Genomic DNA, 18063 nt, shown 5'->3' on the forward strand with positions numbered 1-18063 from the left:
TTTTAGAATACATGTGAGTTTTTGTTGTGATGTGCTTAAGTGCACCTAGGCTCAGTGGTTTCGAGATTCCTGACACTCACTACAATTAATATTTCCACAGTACTTCCCCAACATTGAAATGTGTTATTGTTGAATGGCATGATGGGTTGAGGGTGCCTCATCAATCACTCTGTTGTGACATTGAAACTCTGCTAATGGGTTGAGCCTTCAGTGCCTTCAATTTCTGAAAATAAACAAACAAGCTCCACGTCAAGCAAAATGGGTTAATGAGTATTAATCTACTATGGATTCAAAAAAGGGGGGTGGGGTATAAACTCCTGCATGTAATTATGTCATCCATCTCTTCTCCTCCTTGAAGGAAGGACAAACCTCTTTGTTAAATTTGCCTTTCCTAAACACCTCACACACAGGGAATTGCATTTTCAACATTCCAATATTCCTATCATTTGGATATTAACAATGAGTCAATCTTATCATCAGTAATTAAAGATTCACTCATGTTTAAATAATATTTGGAAGTTCACTCTGGCCAGAAAATGAAATTCCAAATATGGTCATTTCTGGAATTAAAATTTATCCAAGTACAAACAACACAGAGTGAATTCCAAAGGGTAATTTTTTATCAAGCTTTACAAACCAAATTTTTGAATCATCATTTCGCAGATATTTGCTTTACACAATCACTGATGGTTTCTTATAAGGACATTACATTATCCACACAGGTACAGGCACACAACACACTTTCAAATCACCATACGTTCCCAAAATACAAACTGACTCAAAGCACCCCCAGATCTTAAGATCCAGGGAACAAAATCAAACAAATTGTACAAGATGACATTTAGAAACCAACAAACAAAGATACATTCAATACACACCACAAAGAGTTAATACTTCGACAAGGTTTATACACTTGCACAGCACAGAAACCTGAACTCCAGTTCTCTCTTCTTCCTGTTATAACCATCTCCCATCCTTCCAAGGGTCCAAATTGTGCTAACAAATTAACGTCAGACCTGAAAGCAAAGTATGCCACATTCCACCCTGGAAAATGCCTTTCTCTTCTCTTACACATTTTCCTCAATCCTATCCTTGTTGCCAAAAATATCTTGGATCAGAGGGTGAATCAAACAGTTCTTTTTGATTTCTGTTAAATGTAGATAAAAGAAGAACTCGACAATAGCAATTTGCTTAAACATGACCATCTATTGAATAATAAAATTATGAAAAGGGAAAGAAAAGAACGCAATAACTCTCACATCCTCCTGCCCATTGGCGACCCCTCGATCGACGGCTGGTCTGAAGGCTTAGGTTTGCTCCTGGCACTGGTCATGATCCCAGTCCGAGGTGAAGTCCAGCAACTTGGAACGAAACTCTCCCTCTCATACAGTGTAACAAACAGCCAGCACAGAAAAGCAGATACAGAAAACAAACTGCTTACAAGTACAGAAAGCGAGTTTTGATTGTGCCGTCTGCAGCACCTACAGGAATGTTCACAGGAATCAAGGTCATGCAACTGTCGAATATCATCAACAGGTTTGGCCCTTCAGCCCATCCTGTACATTTATAGATAGCAGATGATGGTCACAGTAGCTATTTTCCTAAGAGGATGAAGATGGACTGATGAACGTCCAGGAGCAGCTGAAGACCAGTGTCATGGGCAAGGAGCACCCAGTGCAGGGACAGATAGTAACTACAGGACCCTTCAGGTGGTACGGGCTGTGCAGGAGGCTCAGAGACTCTCTGGGCCCAGCTTCTTTTCCTGAACATGAGTGAGGGGCTATGCCGACCCATTATCTGTATACCTCAGGTCACTGCGATGGAACTGTGGATCGGTGCTAGAGCCAGAGCTGAGGGCTGTGGGAGTGGGAGGCAATCACCTCCCAGTGGCAGGAAGGTCACTGCGACACTTAACTCCCAGGCCACCAGCTCCGTCCGGGCAGGATGGCTTAGTTGTGAACAGTGACTATCGGGTCAGTCCTGGAGTCTGAGCAATAAGGTTCAGGAATGTAACTGGCTTTAGCTGGCATAACTGCAGGGTTCCATTGGCTCTATACACATAGCACAGAGAGGGCATTATCCCAATGGTTTGGAATTCATCAACAAGAGGAGGTTCCATTGCATTGATGTTCAGGTCAATGATGACTGTGCTCACTTCCTTGCAACTGCCCTGACTGCTATATCCTGGAGGACTTCCATGTGTTTAAGGGTTAAGGTCCTACAAAGCCAGTCTACCCACTGTGACTATGGCACATGACACCAGTGCGCAGCCCTAACTAATGCAGAGTTTAGATTGAATGTTATCTATGTCTCAACCAGGGCATGGCTCACCAATGTGTAGGAAAGTAGATGATGGGGTTCTGTTGCTTGAACCAGACTGGGGGAGGCCTCCAGTATCATTCCAGAGAGAGTGTACTGCATCATCCTGCTGTCCTCCACTCTGCACCGTTGGAGCACAGAATGGGGCATTATACCAAATGTTGAGGGACTGGAGAGCAGGAGCAGTCTTCCGAGGAGGAGAACATTGTCCATCACAGAGCTCAGCTGCCTCTGCGAGCTACAGTCAGACTGAACCTTATTGTCACTGGTTCCAATAGAACAGAGCTGGGTGTAGTGGACGGTCTTGACTGAAAGATACTTTGATCATGTTGCTGAAATCAGCTTGGCATTAGGGGGGTGCTTTTCAGTTTCTGGTGGCTTTTTTTCTGTTCCCATTTCTTTTCTGTAGATATAACAAGGTCACAGTTGCAATTATGTGATTGTTGCCTCTGTACGATATTCTCCAACTGAACAATGAAAAGCTGCGGGTGTCCAGTGGGCAATGGGGACAGGGTAATGCTGATTTAGAAGGTGTTCAAACAGGATGTAGATACGGACTGGTAAAGTGGATGGTGTGATGGTTACACAGCGAGTGAGGTGAGAGAATGCAGTTACATGTTCAATTGAGCGTTGTCCATGTCTGTTGAGTGTCATGAGCATCATGGTTTTGTGGCTACTGTGTAATGATGTTGAACGTGAAGGGCAATGCCAGATTGCCAATACTTGTCCAAGTATACAGTAGCATTTTAAAGATAGTGCATGTGCAAGGGATGCCTGTTTCTTGGCAGATATCAGTTGAATGGTGACTTGCTGTGGTAACAGCATGTGATAAAGATGGGTAGAGGGTGGACATGAGGGTGGGATGGGACATTAATCCATGGAGTTGGTAAGATAAGGAAAGAGAACTTGCTAGGCTTTGTGATAAAAAGTTGTAAAAGTACTCAATGCAACTTGGACTTAGCCAAAGATAAAATTAAACCTGATGTGTAGGTCTGAGATCTTAAAGCAGTGTGATCAGTTAGTGTTTTTAATAAACCTCAAGACATCTGTCTTATCATGAACTCTTTGTGGTCTATGTTACAAGGGCTAGTTTACATTCTGACCATATCATACTGACACTGGTCGTTTTACCCAGAAACCACACCAAACAATTTGCACCTTGCTCTTAAATAACACTTAACTTTAGCCCCCTGTTCCCAAGGTAACCAAGTCATATAACCTCTTTTCCCAGGGAATCCTGTTTTCCCTTACATTACAAAGATGGGTTAAATCATAGTGACCTTATAAACTGGGCATTTATAAAAATGAAAACGAAAGATTGATTGTTCCAACCGCAGTAAGTTTAAACAAAAGAAACAATTTGCCAAAATATTGAATAACAGATCATATCTGAACGAAAATCTAAAAACCTAACTTGATTTAACATCGACAGAAATGAACTCAAAAGTAGAAAGGCCATCATGTTCATGAATGAAGAGATTAAAAAATTTAATTACAGTATGAATTGAATTTTGGTCAAAATCTATGATCTCAATAAAATTGGAACATTCAGGATCATAAATTATTGGATTAATTGGAAACCTGTTGTTTTAAATGTGCAAAAATGGATGAGAGTATTGGATGAGAAAAAGAACTGGTAGAAATACTGAATTGGGAAGAGACCAACAAAAGTAAATATTAAATTAAAAATATTAAGGTGGAATGGACTTTTTAAAATACCGCATCTGAGTAGTGACACATAATTAAACATAAGGAAATGGTCTTTGTGCCTCTTTGGCACTTTACAACCATGTAGATAGCATAATTATGGAAGAAAATCTAAATGGAAATAAAAAGGGGAAAAGCTATGATCTGGAGGAAACGGACGATTATGCACAGACAGCATATCTTGTATGATTGTTTGATTGGATTTAGTAGTCCAGTAGCTAATAAAGCCAATGTCTGTGAGGAATCACCTCTCTGCATTTTCTGTCTCTATTACATTCGTTGATGGTCTCTAATCATTCCTTCCGTTCCTGTCAGTAATCCTCGATTTTGTACAAACACACATCTCTAAACAAAGACTTATAGAGTCAAGTCCTATTCCAGAGTTGAACATGTGATTAGGTCAAAACTCCACTGAAATTCTAGGGATTGCTAGACTATTGGAGAAGTCACCTCTTTTTTTAAACAATCCCAATTTTCCTCAGATAAATGATCCTATGTCATCATTTGAGTACAGCAGGGCAGTTCTCTTAGTATCCTGGCCAATTCTAATCCCTCCGCCATTAAAATGGATTAACTGTTTAATTATCTCATTGCTGCTTTTGAGGTCTTGCTATGCATACATTGGCTGCTATATTTTCAAGATTACAACAGTGGGTGCATTTGAAAAGCAGTTCATTGGCTGTGAAGCACTTTGTAATGTCCCAAGGTCATGACATGTGTGATATAAATACAAATTTGTTCTTTCTTTTAATTGGATGGCACAAAACTAAGTCAAGTTTATGATGAAGTGTATTTACTTGCTAATTGGTTCTTGTTAACATTACAATTCACATGCTGGCTGTATGTTAAGCAATGGAGTCACATAATACAACAGCTCCTCATATTGCAAATGCTAAACTATTGTGTAATGTGACACATTGGCAACTTTAAACACCATTTTCCATACTATTTTTACAATAAAAGCTAACAGTGCACAGAAACAACGTTTCTTTTCATCTTAAAGTTCAGTTTTGAAATTCTAATAAGGTTTCAATGTTTGCAAATAAAAAATGTTCACTGTTTACATTGGTGCTATTTATACAAAAGCGTCAATGTCAGATGCTCATGAATTATTCACTAATCTATCTCATTTACACTTGTGTAGTTAATGTCATCATTTAATTAAAAATGTCATTAGATATTGGAATATTGCCCAATTTGGGAAGTTTTTTGACATACAGAAAGTCAAAAATCTGAGCTGTGAATTAAACCAAGTAACAAGAATACAAAAAAAAATGAGACCACACATGAAGGGCAAAATTTAATGCCCTCTCCTTAAACTTTGGAAGTGTTGGCAGCATTTAATTGTGCAGAAGGCTTGTGGATGGCTTTCCTGACCCACTGTAATCTTTGGCCAATTAACTCCCTCTTAAAGGCCTCGTACAGCCTCTGTTTGGGAAGCCCAAAAAGCAAACCCAAGCTCTCAGAGACAAGGTCATTTGTTCATGAGCACTTAAGCACCTTCTTGAGATCCTGATAGAAGTGGGTGTGCTGGTAGGAGGGGTCTCCTCGATACCATCCTCTTCCACTGTGACACCACCGTGGGATTCCCATCCCCAGTCTCACCTGTGGTATAAGTCCCACAGCAATCCAAAGTAGTCCAAAGGAAACAGGGAGGTAAATATAGAATTCCCTTCTTACAAATTAGTTTTCCATTTGGAAGCTGGTGAGGGTGCTGGTTCCTCAGAGGAGTGTAGTTTGAAGTGTTATAAACGACTCTGGTGTACAGGAGAGGAGGAAGAAGAAAGGAGGAGTAACAGTGAATGGGGATTCATGATTTAGGTGAGCTGACAAATGTTTCTGTGGCCATTGATGTGTTTCCAGGATAGTATGTTGCTAACCTGTTGCCAGGACCAACTATGTCATAAAGTGGCTGCAGGAATTTTAGTTGGGGTGGGTGAACAGCCAGAGGTAGTGGTCCATGTTGGTACCAGTGATTTGCATCAGAATGTGGATGAGGTCCTGCAATCACAATTTAAGGAGCTAGGTAGAATATTTGTAAGCAGGATCTCAAATATAACAATTTCCAGATAACTCCCAGTACCCCAAGCTGGTGAATGTAGAAATAGGAGGATAAGGCAAATGAATGTGTGGCTGGAAAGATGATGTTCAAAAAGGAAATGGGTGGCAAACAAAACCATGGCTTCTTCGGTAAAAATAGAGATAGAAATCCAAGTGAAGAAGACAAAATGTGCTTATTACAGGTGTTAGGTCAACATAGAAACTAGAAGCAGGAGTAGTCCATTCAGCCTTTTGAGCCTGCTCTGCCATTCATTATCAAAATGGCCAAGCCTCTATCTCAATGCCATATTCTCAATTTCTCATCTTATACTTTGCTGCCTTTAAAATCTAAACATTTATCTATCCCTTCTAGAATATAAAGAAGTATATAGAAATAGACAAAAATATAGAAAATACAATTGGAAACCAAAAGTATACTGATGATTCAGAGAGGAGGTGATAAAGCATAATAGATAATCAAAGAAGGATTATGAGAAAAGTCAAGCAGCCAATATAAAGGGGAATCAAAGGTCTTCTATAGGCACATAAATGGTGAAAGGGTGATAAAAGGAGGAGTAACTTGGAGATAATGAGGATTGCAGATGCTGGAAAGTCAGAGTCGATAAAGTGTGGAGCTGGAAAAAGCACAGCATGTTAAACAGCATCAGAGGAGCAGAACGGTCAACGTTTCAGGTCAGGACCTTTCATCAAGTCCTGACAAAAGGTCCTGACCTGAAAAGTTGACTCTCCTGTTCCTCTGATGCTGCTTGACCTGTTGTGTTTTTTTCCAGCCCCACTCTTTATTGACTCAAAAAAGAAGAGTAAGGCTGATTAGGGACAAATAGGTGATTTTACACACAGAGGCAACAGGCAATTCTGAAGTCGGAAATGATTACTTTGCATTCTTTATTTATTATGGAGATAGATGATACCCAGTTATGGTGACAGAGAAGAAAGCTCTGTCACTAAATGGGTTCAGACTTGATAAGGAAGAAGAATTGGATAGGCCATTGATACTTAAATGTTGGCTGGTGAGATGCATCTAAAAACATTGAAGGAAGTGAGAGTGGGAATTGCTATAATCTTTCAGTCTCCTTTGGACTTGGAGGAGGTGGAATTGCAAACATCACACTCATCTTGAAAAAATGATGGGAAGCTTCTAGGAAAAAGTATTTGGAATTTAATTAATCACAGGGAAGAAGTGAGTTGATTAGGAACAGCCAGTATTGATTTTTGAAGGGGAAGTTGTGTTTTATTGACTTGCTTGAGTTGTTTTAAAGTGATAACAGAAAGAGCTGATGAAGGGAATGATGTTGATGTGGTGTACATGGACTTTTCAGAGATAGTCTAGACAAGACCACATCACAGACTGGTGAAAAAGAGGAGATGAATACAAAATTAGCTGAGTAACAGAGAGTAACAGTCGATTGAGTATTTTGAGCTAGAGGAAGGTTTCTGGTGGAATTCCCTGGGGCAGGTATTGGCAGGTACAACTTCGAAATGGTGGACAGAGAAAGCGCTTCAGTGATACCTTCAAGGCCTCATTGGTGAAGTGAAGCATTCTCCCAAAGACTGGGAATCACTAGCCCAAGATCAGCCAAAGTGGATGAGGAACATCTGGGAAGGTGTTGAGCACATTGAGACTTGCCATCAGGAAAAAGCAAAAGCCAGGCAAAAACAGCAAAAGGTGCATGCTGCCACATCAATGCAGCATCCAACCCTTCCCACAACCAAGTGTGGTAGAGTCAAATAAAGACAAATAGGACAGTACAGCCACCTATGGACTCAACCTGTGAGCGGATGAGAGCCATCCTCATCTGTGAGGGACTGCCAATGAATGACAATGACCTATGTTTCCCATATATATCTTAATAATCTAGAACTTGGTGGGCAGGGGATAATTTCAAAGTTTGCACATGATATGAAGCACAAAGAAGAAATGATTTAATCAATTCTTGATTTGGCTTTCCCTTTACTAATTAGTTGTTGATGCCTATTCATTGCAATCCTATTTTATGCTGGATCATTGCTCCAGTAGAATGACATTTCAAGTAATCAGAACAATTCAGTTAATTGTGACATCTTGTGATTTGTTGCTTTTTTATTAGTAAGTTTCATCATTGAAATAAGTGTGACATTTGTTGAACTCATTAACTGAACATATGCATATGACACGTTACAATATGATGAATACTTGCTTAATTCAAGAGTCTAAATTATGTACACTGCAATAATCTGTAAAATTAAGAGGTGAATTCTAGCAAGTATTCATCACACTCCAATGTGCCATACTTGCAAGCAATGTTCAGTTAATCGCTTCACATTATATATAGCAGAAGTATTAACCTTATTAAAATAAATGGATTAGAGGAACAGCTGAAAAAACAGACAGAAGGATTTCGGACAAATGTATTAAGCAATTGCGCACTGTTTCTCCATGATGTTATTTCAGAGTCAATAAGTTTGAAAATGAGTATTAGAGAATAATCTGCAACCCAATCAATAGTGAAATGTATCCTATTTGTTGAACAGATGATTTTGTGAGCATGGTTAGCTTTCAATCTAATATGCTTCGTCTACACGACAATAAGTGAGACAAGACATAAAGATATATAAACATATACTTTCTGTGTTTTTTCAGTTGAATGGATTGAGTTCTGGCATAATTTCAAAGCAGCTATTGCTTTTCCTGCCAGTTTGATCCATTTGCTTGATTTAGAAAAATATTTATTCATTTTAGGAGAGTATTTTGTAAAACGACAGGCCAAAAGAGAGAAGTACTTTTATAATTAATAAGTGTCTATGAAGGCATGATATTGTTGGATCAACCTGCCCAAGAAAATTAGGAAATTCAAGAGTGTGCTTTTAATTTGCCTGTGCTGAGTTCCACAAATTAGAGATGATATCTTTTGTCAGTACTTTGTTGAAATTCTTGTAGACCTAGACATCAAGAGGCAGCTTTCTTGCAGCTTAAAAAGACAATTCATCCGACTTTGCAAAATAGTGCATAATTATGTACCAAGAAATTAGTTTTGAGGATCATTCTAAATTATGGGCTCCTTATCTGGCACTCAAAATCTACTGATCAAATTGGATAATTTGTTCCATTCTAGGCTGCTGCAAGATGTGTTTGGGTTAATTGGGTCTCCAACTGTAGTTTACATAATCCAGTTTTATGTAGTTGAAGAATTTGGAACAGGGCTCTCTCCCCTGCTTGAAGAAAGAAACATCAAGGGAGGAGGCCTTAAGTGGAACTTAATTGAGAAAGTTTGTAATGAATATATATAAATAGAAAACGCATAAAAATGTGGCATCCTCATTGTGTAATTCATATTCTGAAGTTGTCACTATTATTCATGGAATAATTGATTATTTTATTTCATGGAATATTGAAGACTCCCTTGATACTAATTCAAAACCAATTCTACTTCTGATTAATAACCAGAACCATATTGTAAAGATGAAAAAAAGACCCTTTGTCAAGGGATAGACCCACAATATTTTCATTTATCAAGATGATAAATAGCTGAGTATCCTATACCGATTCCTGTGGGGCATCTTCACTAATGATGCAATGAGTCTTCAATCCCATACTTGGTAATTTGGAATGACAATAAAAATTACTAATAGCACAGCTGGAAAGCTTAGAGCAGAAGTTTATAGCTAAAAGTATTGAGCATCTTTTTAATTTGATAAATGATACTCTGATTCTGCAGCATTGATCCTTTGGTAAATGGTAAGAAACAACAAGCAACGTTATACTTGTGCAATAGTTGATTCTATTCTCCTTCAAAGAGTGATTTGTGGATACAGACTTAGATACATTGAAAATAAAAACAGGAGTAGGCCACTTAGCCCTTTGAACCCACTCTACTATTGATTATGATCATGGTTGATCATTTACCTCAATAGCATATTCCTGTGTTTCCCCGGTATCCTTTGGTCCTTTTAGCCAGGACAGTCTCTTTAGAGAGCTGAGGCACCCCTGTGGTTGTTGGCCCATGAAACCTTGGGGATAAAGGTTAGCCTTTGTGAAGGGACAGAGGTCAGGTGCTCTTTGGGAATGTGAACTCTGGAGAATACTGTATATAAAAGGTAGCTAGCTCCCTTAGAACTGACCAACTTGGCAGCAAATGTCAACCTGTCAACAAGTGTCTAGAAGTCCTAAAATGTGCACCAATGACACGACATTTTTTCGATAGAGTGTAGTCTGCAATATAGGGAATTAAATGATACTTTTCTTTGTTGTCCATGGGTCCATGTGGAGTTTTTAGTCATTCATGGGATGTGGATGTCATTGGCTAGGTCAGTATTTATTGCCCATCTTGAGGTACCCATGAGAAACTGGTGCTGAGCTGCCTTCTTGAGTCATTGTGTTCTTTGGTATGTAGTCATGCCCATTGTCTTGTTAGGGATGGAGTTCCAGGATTTTGATCCAATGGCTGTGAAGGAACGGTAATATACTTCCAAATCAGGTTGGCGAGTGGCTTGGAGGGGAATTTGCATATGGTGGTACTTTCATGTATCTGCTACCCTTCTTCCTACATTGCTGGGCTTTCTTCCAGCCAACTGAGACTGCACGGACCTGGGTGGCAACCTCGAACTGGCTGGCATGGCCTCTGCTGCTAGTTGTGAAGGAAGAGGATGTCATGTCTTTGCATCACTCTGTCAACATAGAAAAAGAATCTTTGTCAGGGCTTCCAGGTCTCCTCTGCATAGTAGGGTGATAATTTCTCCCTGTTTACCATGTGCATGGCAAATTTCAGGAACCAAGCATAGTAGCTCCGGACAGAATGTGCTTGTCTGGCTCACAAGGACCTTTTAAAGATGGCCTCACTGTAAGGGATACGGTTGAATTCCAGGAAATCTGTCAAGTAGGGTGTTCTTTCATGAAAGGCATGTGCTTAGATGGGACTGCAATTAGACATGAGGAATGCGATGAGGGCGGATTAGGTAATTAACAATGTTATGACACAAAGACAAATAGCCAAACAAAATCAGCCTTTTTACATCCATATTCCCAACAAAGTAAAATTGAAGACTTCAAAGGTCCTCAATAATCATTCCAATGGTTCCTAACCAGACCATTGAATAAACAATGTCAGACTGCAAATAATTAATTCCAGACACTGGTTTTGTACCTTAAACAAAAGGCTTAACGATTTACTAAATGTATAATAACATTGGCTGAGAGAAAAAAATTAAAAACAAGGTAACCTAATTAATTTTTTTTGAGAATTTCTACAGTGTGGAAACAGGCCTTTTGGCCCAACATGTTCACACCGACCCTCTGAACAGTAACCCACCCAGACCCATTCCTCTACCCTATATTTACCCCTAACAATGCAACTAACCGACATACATCCCTGAACACTATGGACAATTTAGCATGGCCAATTCACTTAACCTGCACATCTTTGGATTGTGGGAGAAAACTGGAGCACCCAGAGGAAACCCACACAGACACAGGGTGGATGTGCAAGCTCCACCAAACAGTCACCCAAGGCTGGAATCAAACCCAGGTCTTTGGTGCAGTAAGGGAGCAGTGCTAACCACTGAGCCACCGTGCTGCCCAATTTCTATGCTTTAAACCTGAAATGTTTATTTCCAGCCCCCATTCACACAAAAGACAGCCCAGACAGCTAAGGGATAAATAAAAGAAAATAACAAAACTGGCTAGATTACTTAATTGGTTTTCAAGATGCATTGTTTCACAGGCAAAAATATGCCTCGATTGCTTTGTTCGAGACATCAGTGAGGGTCACGTTTTCGATTCACTGAGATTTAGGAAACAATATTTCCAACTCAGCTTTCTACAGTCTGTGCCTCCAATAGCTGGTGAGGGAGATCAGGCACGGAGCTTTCAATTCTTCATACTGTGTCATTAACAGCCATTTGTGGACATGACTATATGCCAAAGAACGCAATGACTCAAGAAGGCAGTTCAGTACTAGCATGGCAACATTGACAATAAATACTGACCTAGCCAATGACATCCTATGCTCATCTTCCCAGATAACACAGTTCCAAAAACCAACTTCAACCCTGGCCCTGCCTTAAAGACCGCCTTTACCCAAGGCCTCAATTAGCATTCAACATCTGTTTGAACATAGGGTCTCTCCCAGATTTGCGGAAACCAATTCCCAGTGACTGATCTTTTTTTAAATAGAATTTCTACAGTGTGGAAACAGACCATTTGGCCCAACAAGTCCCCACCAACCTTCCAAAGAGTAACCCACCCAGACCCATTCCCCTACCCTATGTTTATCCCTGACTAATGCACCTAACTTACATATCCCTCAACACAATGGGCAAGTTAGCATAGCCAATTCACCTGATCTGCAGGTGGAAACCGGAGCACCCGAAGGAAAGTCACGCAGACACAGGGAGAACATGCAAACTCTGGACAGTCACCTGAAGTGGGAATTGAACCTAAGTCCCTGGGCACTGTGATGCAGCAGTGCTAACCACTGAGCCACTGTGTCACCCATAATCTTGTTAGTAGTCAACCCTGCTATCTGTTTAAACACATCACGTTTATCGTATGTCCCTTTGAAATCCTTTTAATCAAGATGTCAACCGCAACTAATCTCCAGGCCTAACCTGACAACAAATAAATGCTTGCTTGATCTGCATTGTTCCTTTTACCAGCTGTTTCCTTGAGTCCATAGGTCATCTTCAGCTCACAACTCCCAGTTCACAGCTCCAAATCAAAATTGATTAAAAACAAATAACAATAATGTAAAATCAATGAGGGTGCTAACATTGAGGATAGTTTGGTAAAATATGATGAGAAGACACACCAGGAAATCCCTGAATAAAACTTGATGCAACTCAAAGAATCATAAGACTCAGTCCTTTGAGATTATTGTAATAATTTGATTCTCTTTTAGCTGTTAAACAATACATCTACTGGTATTCTTCTGAACGGAACCAGCTTCTGGCTTTTACATTTCTCTCTCAGATTCATAAAAGCTCAACTCAGTACACACTTAGTAAACTGCAATTATCTCATCATAGAGTCATAGAGATGGATGGCACGGAAACATTCGGTCCAACTTGTCCATGCCAATCAGATATCCTAACCTAATCTAGTCCCACCTGCCAGCACCCAGTCCATATCCTTCCAAACCATTCTATTCATGTACCCATCCAGATGCCTTTTAAATGTTGCAATTGTATTAGCCTCCACCACTTCCTCTGGCAGCTCATTCCACACAGGCACCACCCACTGTGTGAAAACCCTTAGGTTTATTTTATATCTTTCCAATCTCACCCTAAACCTTTGGCCTCTAATTCTGGACTCCCCTGTCCCAGAGAAAAGACCTAGCTAGCGTCTCTGGGTCATTTAATTTAGGGTAAGTAAAAACAATGACTGCAGATGCTGGAAACCAGATTCTGGAGTAGAATGGTGCTGGAAAAGCACAGCAGTTCAGGCAGCATCCGAGGAGCAGGAAAATTAACGTTTCGGGCAAAAGCCCTTCATCAGGACACTCTACTCCATTTAATGTGGTTAGAACCCACATTAAAAGAAATAATAACAGAGCATATGGATATGCAGAATGTCATCAAGCAGAGCCAGCATGGCTTCATGAAAGGAAATTCATTCCTGGCAAATTTATTCCAACTTTTTGAGGAGGTAACAAGAGGGTGCATAAAAGGGAAGCAGTAGATGTAATATACTTGAATTACTTACAGTATTCGATAAGGCACTACACATCTAATTGCTTAATAAGATGCAAGTAAATGGAATGCAGAAAGTTGAAATAAAAGGGACATTTTCAGAGGGGAAGCTGTAATTAGTAGACTACCACAGGTACTGGAGCCACAATTATTTACAATATATGTTTGACTTTTATTAGGGAAGTGAATGTATTATCACCAAGTTTGCAGGTGATACTTGAGAAGGCAAGTAGTGAGGATGACTCAAAAAACCTGCAGAGGGATATAGAGAGGCTAAGTGAGTGGACAAAATCTTAGCAGATAGAATACAATATAAAAAATGTATCAGGAAGGATAGAAAAGCTGAATATTATTTAAGAGGAAGAAAATTGCAGAAAGCTACAGAACATAGGGATTGCGAATCCCATGAATCACCAAAGCTAGTATCCAAGTTCAATGGGTAATAATATAGACAAATAGAAGTTTGGTCTTTATTTCAAAGAGAATAGAGTATAAAAATAGAGAGTTCTTGCTAATGCTATAGCTCAGACCACATCTGAAATACTGCAAACAGTTCAGGACCCACTATCTAAGGAAAGATATAGTGGTCATGGGATAGTCCAGAGAAGATTCACTGTGTTGATCCTGAATATAGGGGAATTTTCTTATGAGTATAGGCTGAGTAGGCTGGGTCTGTACTCATTGGCATTTAGATGTATAAAAGGCAATCTTATTGAAATATATAAGGATTCTTAGGGTGCTTGACAGATTAGATGGTGAGAATCGAGAGCGTGGTGTTGGAAAAGCAGAGCATGTCAGGCAGCATCCGAGGTGCAGGATAATCGACATTTTGGGCATCAGCCCTTCATCAGATGGTGAAAAGTTGTTTCCCCTTGTAGGACAGCCTAGGACCACAGACTTTAATCTCAGAATTAAGGGTCATTCAGTTAAAACAGATCAGAGGATACTTTTCTCTCGGAGGAAAATGTATCTGTAGAATTCTTTACCATAGAGTGCTGTTGAGGCTTGGGCTGCTGAATATATTCAAGACTGAGATAGACAGATTTGTAATCAATGAGGAATTCAAGAATTATAAGGAAAAGACAGGACAATGGAATTAAGGCACCTGGAAAGGGTGGATGGAGTGTGGAAAAATTGGGACATAGGAAGTGTGGGTGGGGAAGAAAGGAGATTGGGACCCAAGGGACACTGTTGGCACCTAGGTGTGAACCAGGAAAGGGGTGAGGAGGAAAGCGACTGGGGATGGGGAGTGGAGAAGGGGGAAAGAGGGGTTCCAGGTTCTTGGGCCCTCCTTGTCACCATCTCCCACAATCCAACAGCTTCTGGGCCCTTTTCCTTCCTCATTCCAAGAGAATTCTCCCTCTCCCCATTGCTCAACCTCATTTCAAAATCGCTCATACCTACCTGTGCATGTGCAATACTACATTTGTGTATCACATCATATGTAAAATGAACGCAATGATATATTGCGTTTGGAGTCATATTCATGTGCTTTCCTGAATCAGACTCGATGTATTTGCTCATAGTTGCCATGGTAAATTACCATAATGTCCAGGAACGTTCAGGCTAGGTGAAGTTAGCCATTGTAAATGCAGGGTTACAGAGATAGATGGGGGCGGTGCTAGGTCTGGTGTGGGATGCTCTTCAGCGAGTCAATGCCGACTCAATGGGCTGAATGGCTTCTTTCTGCACTGTATGGATTCTATAATTCTATGAGATGTTGTGATCTGGAATGCAATGTCTGAAAAGCCAGGGGAAACAGATTCGTCAAGAAAATCAATTAAATGCTTGAGATGGAAACTTTTGCTAGTCTTTGGGAAACAGCAGGGTACTAGGATTGGAGGTATTACTATTTCAATAGGTCGGCATGAGTATGACGTATGGATTAACCTCTGTCTGTATTGTTCAATGATAATTTTAATTAGCTGCCCTTTTCACACCATGGCTGAGTTAATTTCCCTGAAAACTTCAGTATGGAAAATCCACAGCCAATATCCTATTAGTCCACTTTGTGCCACTGCTGAACACCAATTCGATCTTTATAAAATCAACCAGGCATTTAAAGAGAGATATTTAATCGGAAATAATGGTGTGATGGAAGAGTTGTAAATGAGAAAATTTGATGAATAGTAATATATTTACCATAGCTAATAAAATTGTGGAGCAAGGTTTTTAGGTCCAATGGCCTCAACCTACAGTATTCTCATGATAATACCTTCTTAATAAGACACAGAAAATAAAACTGAATAAAATTAATGGGTAGGAAATCTTGCTTGACTTCTAGACCTAAATTTCTAACATTGGCTCCTAACGTTCAAAATCTGTCCTAGGGACAAGAATTAGTTATATCCACCTTGTACAGTCGTCAAAGCTGAGACAACTCTTCACTGACACCGATATTGTTGAACTAAAACTCAAATCTAATTTAAAAAATGGATGTTAGATTTTTATATAATTTTATTTTGAAATACCCCACACTATAACTTGCAAAGTTCCTACAACTGACATTAACAAACAATCTATTTTTTTCTGCTTTCCATGATGAATAGCATTCACAACACAACATCAAGTTTTTTGGAACTATCTTGTGGAATAATATACTTAATCATCATGCGTTCAAGGAGCATAGCATAGAGAAGCATGTGAACCATAGAGCATTGCTTAACAAAATTAAATTGTTAATTGGGATGTAGCCAACTCTCATTTCCCCTTGGATTAGAGCAAGTTCTCCGAAAAGCACTCAGAGTATAAAAGCATTGAAATGTTTCCAGAATTGTCTTGATTCAAGATACCTTTAATAAGAAGTTAAGATTTTGCCTTTATGCCAACCCAGGTGTATTTTTCTTTGTATTTCTGATGTTCAATTTCATCACCACACTCCTAGTTTTGCATTTGTCTACATTGGGAGTGTGGTGGTGAAATTGGTCATCAGATATGTAGCAAAATGGAAATGAAACAAAAAATTGCAGTTCTGGAGATCTGAAACAAATGTAGAAATTGCAGAAAACAGAAACAGAATTTCTGGTTGAAGAGTGGAAATGTTAACTTTGCTTTCTCTCCACAGATGCTGTCAGATCTGCTGATTTCATCCAGCAATTTCTGTTTTGGTTTAATAACAAAATGCAAGTCCATTTTACATCTGCTCAATTATTCTCCATCATTGAGTTCAATGCAAAGAAAGGGCAGATTTTAAAACCGGCTGACAATTTATTCCTCCCTGTTTTGCCTAATTGCATAGATCAATTTCACCTCCTATTTATATTTTGTTTATAATCAAAATACTTACAAGATAACGTACTTAATGACTGATTCCAAGAGGAAATAGAGTAAAGGTTTAAATACTTACCAAAAATGAGGTTGTGTAGGAGACTATGTTCACAGAAGGACTTATGAATTACAATCACAAATATTGCTTTCCCTTTTCAAATTATAATGATTTAATCTGTTTTCTTCACAACTGAAAAGCAAATGGCCTGAGGAAAAAGTAGGAGCTCTTATGTTTCAAGGTCTCAATTCGTATATGGACAACATTAAAGAGTGAATACCTTAGTTATGGAGAAGCTGAAAGTTGACTTATAGTGATACTGGTATTGAAGCAATAGGGAATCTAAAAGGAATGGAGATGGGGGCCAGAGTTGGTGGGAGTGTAAGATGGGATTTTGTAATATCCATGCACTGGCCTGCAATTTTAATGTGGAGCCAAAGAAAACATTACTTTGATCTCTTAAAGTAATAAAAACTGCATCATTCATACTACATTCTGTATTTGTGCACCAACCAATTTCAGCTCTTATCAGCGGTATGTAGGTTTAGGGGTGTATGAGTGTGTTTGTGCATGAGTATGTGGTTTCTATGTGCGTGCCTGTGTATTGTGTATTGTGTGGGCTGAGTTGTATATGTTTGGGTTTGTGTGTCTGTGTGTGTAGGCGGTGTCGAAGAGTGTGGTGCTGGAAAAGCACAGCCAGTTAGGCAGCATCTGAGGAGCAGGAGAATCGACGTTTTGGGCAGAAGCCCTTCATCAGCCCTCATTCCTGATGAAGGGCTTATGGCCAAAACATTGATTATCCTGCTCCTCGGATGCTGCCTGACCAGCTGCACTTTTCCAGCACCACACCTTTCGACTCTGATCTCCAGCATCTGCGGTTCTCACTTTTTCCCTGTGTAGGGGATGTGGTGGGTTGGGTTTGTGTGTGTGTGTGTGTGGGTGGGGGGTGGGGGGGGGGGGGTAGTGGTGTGGTTGCATGTGTAGAGTGTGGTTGTGTGTGTATGTGTATGGTTGGGTTTGGTTTGGGAATGTATAGGGGGTGTAGTTGG

The sequence above is a fragment of the Chiloscyllium plagiosum genome, chromosome 6 (assembly GCF_004010195.1).
Source record: "Chiloscyllium plagiosum isolate BGI_BamShark_2017 chromosome 6, ASM401019v2, whole genome shotgun sequence".
In the NCBI taxonomy this organism is placed as follows: Eukaryota; Metazoa; Chordata; class Chondrichthyes; order Orectolobiformes; family Hemiscylliidae; genus Chiloscyllium; species Chiloscyllium plagiosum.